The sequence below is a fragment of the Stylophora pistillata genome, chromosome 14, assembly GCF_964205215.1.
Source record: "Stylophora pistillata chromosome 14, jaStyPist1.2, whole genome shotgun sequence".
NCBI lineage: Eukaryota > Metazoa > Cnidaria > Anthozoa > Scleractinia > Pocilloporidae > Stylophora > Stylophora pistillata.
In genome coordinates, this window is record NC_142532.1 from 8,832,379 (window position 1) to 8,839,878 (window position 7,500).

Genomic DNA, 7,500 nt, shown 5'->3' on the forward strand with positions numbered 1-7,500 from the left:
GCTAAAATGTTGTCGGAATTATAAAAATTAGTATCATGAGAATAGAAAAATTTATAAAAACAGTATCGTGAAGAATGGGCGGTTTAAAAAGCGTAAGTTGCGATCAGGCGGTTTTCGGGGGCGAAATGCTTGCGGTTGCGGACTGACAACAAAGAAACGCCTGATTGAAGGCTATAAAAAGCGGTGCTTCGAAAGCTAGGTAATCTGTGGTCAAGTGAAATTTTATTTTCATTCAATCTTTGTCTTAAATGTGGTTTTGGCGCGCGCCCGTATTAAAGAGAATAAGGGGCGCGAAAAATGGCTTATTCACAGTTTTATAGAGAGCGCGATGCGTGGGTCACTCGCTTTTACCTGACACTTGCGTTGTCATACTCCACTAAAAAATTTTGATGGCTGAACAGAGCTTTTCTTCCTTTTTTACCCCTCAAGAAGAAGACTTACGCGATGACAAAAAAAGGACAACAACAACAATTGCAAAAGAGACTACGGTGGAACCCCGTTAATACGACGACCAATGGGCCATTGAAATCTATCCGTATTGACGGGAGTAAAAGCATATCACTCACTTACACTTCACAATCGCGCTTTTTTACTCCACCGATTAACGCAGTCCGACCAAACAGAAGAAAAATCAAGTAAACTGACTAACAAACGGCCGCCACGAACAGGTTGACGGCCGAGGGAACAGTTACATAATTATTCACAGTTTGATCCCTTTTGAATAATCAAAACATATAAATAGCACAGTTTCATTCAATCCAATCCAATCATTAGCTACAGCTTATTTGCAACAACATGTCGAAGCGTGCGAGACATCAGCCGGGCTTTTACGCAACATTATTGAATGATGTCCGCCATCGTGGCTTTAATTCGAAATACCGACCGAAGGTAAAACCAACTGTTATGGGCGTTTACGAAGTTGAACGTATTGTAGCAAAACGAGTTCAAGGAGGCAGAGCAGAGTATTTCATCCAATGGCAAAGCTACTCCCCGAGTGAAAATACGTGGGAACCAGCCGAGCACCTACCCGAAGAACTCATCACTGCCTTCGAGAACAGATCTGTCGATCCATTTCGCGCCGATGAATGCCGAGAGAGACTAGCTCTTTTATTTGAGAAGGGTGTAAAATCGCCCCTGGCATGCAACGAAACTATCACGATACGGCACGATGTAGTAAGAGCGCTCTTTCCTGGTTTGCCATCAGACCTCCGTGGGACTCCGTACCTCGCTAGTGAAGAGGAACTGATAGCAGCAGGCCTTGGTCCTTATCTGAAGCTGCGTTTAACAGTAACAGGCGGCGGATGTTGCGTCGACGCTCCAGTCAGCTTTAAGCTGTTTCTTGGCAAGTCGCTTTCCTTCCTAGATGAACAAGGCCGCAAAATAGCTCCCCGCCCGGTAGAGAAAGTTCAGATCAAGTTTACGAAGAGTTATTTCGCCGGACGCATCCAGAGAGCCAAATGCTGCTTTTTCGAAAACGGCTTCTTTAGAAGCCACCAAATGGAATAAAAGTTTATGAGCAACAGTGGAATTCATAGCTGCACAGTCACTTATTCAGTGATATGTCGAGACCGCTTTTCGAGATAACAAATTTATTTAAGTTCAGTTTACAACTTGATTAGTCCCCCTGATTAATCCCCTTGAGTACCTACGGAAAAAAAAGACACCGGTTCTAAGTCCAACTGTTTTCTCCAAATAAATCATTCTGATGTTACGGGCAGATAGGTCAGAAATTAGACCTAAGTGAAAAATTACTAACATCATGCGCAAATGTGGTCTTAATTACAGACTCCAGAGAGCGCCGGGGATCGACGGAATCGCATCCACGATAACCGCAACTAGTAGTATCGTTCATTTTGCATGAAATACGTTCTTAAACACAAAATAGTCATTTACCGGTATTCTGGTTCTCCAGAATTTCCTGGACGGCTGGCTGAAAGCCCACAAACTGAAGGGCCAGCAACACCATAAAGTCCCTGTTCAAAGTTGACAGTTCCGGAAATGACCACTAGAACAATAAACTGTGTGAAGAGCATAAAATGCAATGAAAAATTCACAAGATACTAACCATCTTTGAAGGGGATCCATTTGTTGGGCGACCTAAAATCAGGGGAGATTAATAAGATTTAGGTGAAGGTGTAATAAGATTTAGTCCAAATTCGCGCCATTTGCGAGTTTCAAACCGCGACATGTGAGATCCCTCTGTTTGAGTATTGCTATGAAATAATGACTTGTTATTCATGTTTATTAAAATAGATATGAATAAGTTCTACTTACATCACCTGACTGGGCCAAGTGCCCTTCCAGGTAGGCGCCTAGCTCCTCCAAAAAGTTGGCAACTTGGCCGTCAGTGAATGTGAGCTGCAAAATGAATTGTTTGGTGATTTTAAAAAACTATTCTATGTTCGAAGCTGAGCTCAAGAATGTGGCCTAGTTGCCAAGAGTCCAAATTAAGAAACAAAGAATTTTTTACCGTTATTAATTGCTGTTGCGATGTCATGTCAATAACAGTTTTATTTCTCGAGGGTTTTTTTTTTTTTCACTATAATTAACAGTCTGCGCTCATGCGCCCCGTCATATTATTCTTACTGTATATAGCATACAAAAGTGTTAAACTGCTGCATAATTATAATTTCAAAACATATGTTAAAACATTATAATAACTTCGCGTGCATAATGGTTTTTCTCTCGTACATTTCCAAATTAGTTGACACGGAATACATCTATTAAATTCGGTTCTCTAGGATCAGACTCGTATCAGACCCAAACTAACTTTGATAACAAAAACGACCTACATATAAAAATCGCGAAAGTAACTACAAGTTCGTATTGAAAGAATTTTCAAAAAGCTTGCATCGAAATGATCCTTATAAAAGTAAATTACATTAAAAAAAATATATGAGAAGGTAAATGACACTCTTACTCTAAAAAACTGTAAAAACAAACTTTAAAAATGTCTAGCCTATATTTGCCATAGCATTGTCAATTAAAAAATCTGTATCGAATGTCTCAAATGTTCTTCTCTTCTTTCTTGTACCTCTTAAGCATAAGAGGGCGCATCGTAAGAGCGCAAAAGAGATTTTGGCTCTAATCCAGGACATAGTGGTAGAGTATGTTTCACATTTCTTAATGGATATGAGTTCAGCTAAGCGTTTATGGTAAATTTTGCATTCAGTGCCCATCCCTCCGGTGGTACTTAAGATCAGGGGCGTAAAGGATCCCTGCTCTATTTCCAATACTCTACTGGCATACTTTCGTTTCTTCTCATTTTCGTGCTGTTTAAAGACTTGCTCTGATGTCTTCTCGCGATAGGAGTCAGCATAAGGGTGGAATACGCGGACATCAAAGTATGCAGACTTCTGTCGCTCCCAGAAACCCCTGCTAGAATATCAAGACGAGCATCTTGGGAAGTATTGGCGCCATTATTCAAAATTTCTCCCGTAATCTGCTGCAGGGGAGGCTCGATTTCCACATCTTTACATACGGTGCTAAGCATTGCCGCCTCCAGGTCTCTGATCTCATTGTGGCGCTGCATCAAAAATCCGCCATTTCTGCAGGTCATCGCATGGTCCACTTCAAAGATGTCACCACAGACGCACCAGTTTGGGATGTCAGAGAATTCCCAATTGTATCTCAGCTTAAGGGCATCTCTAAATTCTCCTTTATTGAGATCGTATCCTAGGTCTTTTAACGGGATGACAGTGAGCCAACTGGAGGAACCTCTTTCTGATGCTCGTTCTTTCACTTTGAGCGAGTTCGGTGTTAACATGTTCTTTACCCTCACTTCAGATTCTTTCAGGGCCTCACGTTTCTCAGCTATTGCCTGGGACTTTGCAGCATTGTTATCTGCTTCATCTGGAGTGTGGTGATCTTGATGTATGATGATAATAATAATAATACTTTATTGTAAGTCAAAGTGACGTTACCACATGCGATTTTTCAGTTTTTAAAAGCATTAATTAAAGTTATTTTATTACTGTACGTAATAAGATGGCATTTTTCATACAGGTGGCTTTTGTCGCAAACCACGGTTTTCATAATAGAAAACAATCCAAATGAACGCAATAAACAGCAAAACTCACTGTCAGAATTAATGTTTCCTGGTTGTATGGTAAGGTACAATGAATATTGAAAAAGACGAAGCGTTCATAATCATTGAATACATAAAATATCATCATAAAGGTTTACTTTCCATCTGATTGACGTCAAGCGCTAGATAAGGTTGAAATGAATCCAGTATGGAATTTCACCAAGGTCAGTTTCACAAACTATAATTTGAATTGTAAGATGATTTGTTTTTATGAACTGAGTTGATAATCTAAATTGGCCACCACATACTAAGTTGATACAGCTGACGTTTCCAACGTTAGCTCCTCGTCAGAGCGAATGACGCGCCCTTGTCAACAGTATCACACCTGAATCAATCACGAAGATCATGCGAAAAGAGGAAATGATCGCGAACTCAAGAAGCTTTTGAATTTTAGACAAATTCTCCTTGTAATTACCACAAGAAATGTATAGAGAACAGTGTGGAGAATTTCTGCTGTAACCGGCTATGTTGGGAGCGCCTTGTGAGGAGGGAGAAGAAATCAAGAGGGAGAATTTTAAACCCGATAGGACGTGCAGCGTAATCCTGGCTGTATTTATCCACAACAAAAACGTTGAAACATATTTCAACCAAAGAATAAAGCAGAAAACGTATAATAGTAATTTATTTTAAAGAGGGGCAGATCCTCCTCAGTACCGAAATATTGTGCAAAAGAGTAACAACACTTAACACGCCTTTTACCACGTTTTCACGGACGTTCCCCTCCCGTCTCATTTAATTTTGGAAAGCCAGGTCTCTAATAGTTAATCCCCTCACAGTTTTCTAATAATTACTCTCCCCTCGTTTCGTTCATTTGTTCTGATAACTAATGATAACTTAATAACCCCTCCACCCTTTCTCTCCCCTCCTCCCCTCCCACCCTCCCCTTCCTCTCACTTCTTGTAAAAGGAAAGCTCTAAAATTCTACCAGGATTGTTATACTTGTGGGTTCAGTAATGGCTTAGCGCAAATATACAGATATTAGTCAAAACGAAAACAGTGTATAGCGTTAGAGGCGCGCTCTGATTGGCTACGCAAACTTCGATTATCCTTTGCTATATTCATTTTTGACCAACGCACGCGAATTGCGCCCGAAATATTGTTACAGTAATTGTTGCAGGAATAAATTAGTTTTAAAAATCATGTTTCTGTGCTACGTTATCTCACTGTTTTAGGATATAAAAAAATTGATTATTCGGTTTTGGTGGCTAGTGGTGTATATTAACCTCGCCGCTTCGCCGTTCGGTAAACGTCCACCACTAGCCACCTCCACTTCGGTGAATAGCTTTTGATTAGTTTCTGGATCAGATGTCACAAGTGTTTTACCAAAGGAAAGCATATTGAGTGCAATATTCGTCAAAACAAGGAGACAATTAAGTTAAGCGAATTTTACTCTGAATGAGTTTTTTTATACCTCCACCCCTCCCTAATAGACCTTTCATTTTTGGAAGCCCTGGGAATCAATATAATAAACGCCCTCAGAGGTTTATCAAAGCTTTTACAATAACTTTGTTCGCGTGATCAATTCATCGCGTGAGATTTTCATTGGGTGAGCTATCTCATCAGGTTTTGTTTGAAGTCGCTGCAGATTGTTTAAGATTCATTTTAGGATATGAGCTATATTCACACCGGACTTTGTATCAAAAGCGCTGTTCTTTTCCGCTGAAAGTCTTCCATCATTAAAGGTTTCCGCTATGCGTGAGTTCTTCGATTACGTCACGATAAGATGTGCACGCAATATGAAATGACACAATTTTGCACAATAAACACTTTCGTGCCAAATCTATTTCAGTGACAAGATATTTCTCTTATGAAATATCTCTGCTATCAGATGCCATAAAGAAAAAACTCTGATTTTCTCCTTGAAGTATCTGTTCTTGATACTGTCAAACCTCACCACAGCCTTCGAGGGGAAAACCATTCATCTGTCACCGTGGTACGCTTCCGGTTTTTATCGAACATCATGGTTGATATCGGAAGAAACAACAACAAATTGAAAATTAAACGCTTACTAGCTATGGGGATGCTTTCCTGTACAGCCCATGGTCCGGCACTAAAAACGTTCATTTCACAGATCTCCAGTGAAGCTTTATTTGTCTGCATAATTTTTGTCTGCCATTGATTCCTAATGTGTCGCCAACGTTCAGGCATAAAGCCGCGTGTGTTTATGTGTGTCCTGTACACAATGGAACAATTTTGATTGAAATAAAACAACGAATCTTTTAATTGTTTGTAGAGATAAAAGAAATTGTCGAAGGGGGGCAAAAACTTCGGTAAACTTTGATGTTTTATTTTATTTCAAATCAATAGCCTTAATTTTTGTGGACAAGAATGTGTGGTTAGGATGGGATAAACAAAAGTGGAAGATTCTTGATAAAGAAAGGATTTCAATGTCGGCTGGCTTTTGTGTTGGTTTGTCTCTATCTATTTTGTAGCCGCCCTCAACAAAAATGTGCGAATAAGCACGAAAGCTCTGCTGTAATTACGTTTAAAATTATCGGCTCAACGACCTAATCGTATTAAGATGACGACAATCATGACCTTTTAGCACCATTTAAACGAATACTTCTACTTGTCATGAAATGTTTCCTGTTTGCAGTCGTTGCATTGAATTTTTAACACCGATTGTTTTTCTTTTTGTTTATTCTCTTGCACAAAATAACATTTAGCGTAAGAAGTAAATAAAGTTTCTGATATCTGATTGCGATCCAACAACTTCTCCAACTTTGCGTGCTTGTTTTCGCCTTTAACAGAGGTGTGGGTGTATATTAGCATAGTACTTTTAAATTTGTGATGAATCGGATATCAGATGATTCTTTGCGAAACATGCCTTTAAGCTTTCTCTTCCATATTTCTTACGTTTTCGAGATTTTCCAGAAAGTGTTGGAGATTTCACTGGAAATTTCCAGAGTATTAGACAATTTTATATCTTCCCGCACCCGTAGAGCTTCATATTATTAAGGGATATCGGCTCATTGAACCTCATTGAACACTCGCCTTGCGTATGTTCCAGTAAAGTCGGTAGGACGATAGAGGAATCAAATCTTCAAGATCTTCAAGTACTTAAACTGCTGATCTAAATGAAACTTTCTGTTGGATGGGAAGGACATTTCGCTAATTACAACTTAATTATCTCCCGACTTTCCTGACTTCGGCGCGGACAACTATTACAAAAACAAAAACAGGAAAGGCTCCTCCCACTGCATAAGTGGATTTAAAGAATTGAATGGAAGGTCTTTCTTCTAAGCAGGATTCAACAATTTTACAATAAAAAGATTAGGCTCTCATTCGGTAGAATAGCAATTGCAACTCCACATCAATAGAAAAGTTACTCAGCAGCCGCTGGGTTGTTGCTGGCTCGATCGCCTTGTTACTTTTCTTATCAAAATTTTGATTCGTTGAAACACTGGCTTTCA

At 39.6% G+C, this 7,500-nt stretch overlaps 1 long non-coding RNA gene across 1 annotated transcript in view; it reads right to left on the reverse strand.

Annotated features, from left to right (window-relative positions):
* Positions 1–792: 792 nt before the first annotated feature.
* The window catches only part of LOC148716397 (uncharacterized), an 8,043-nt gene continuing 1,335 nt past the window's right edge, over positions 793–7,500 (reverse strand). Inside the window, exons 1-5 of the long non-coding RNA XR_015995144.1 lie at positions 6,097–7,500; positions 2,275–2,358; positions 2,066–2,097; positions 1,894–1,973; positions 793–1,645 (exon numbers count right to left, since the gene is read on the reverse strand). The exon at positions 6,097–7,500 is cut by the window's right edge and continues 1,335 nt beyond it. This is a non-coding gene — a long non-coding RNA (uncharacterized LOC148716397). The remainder of the gene's footprint in view (positions 1,646–1,893; positions 1,974–2,065; positions 2,098–2,274; positions 2,359–6,096) is intronic.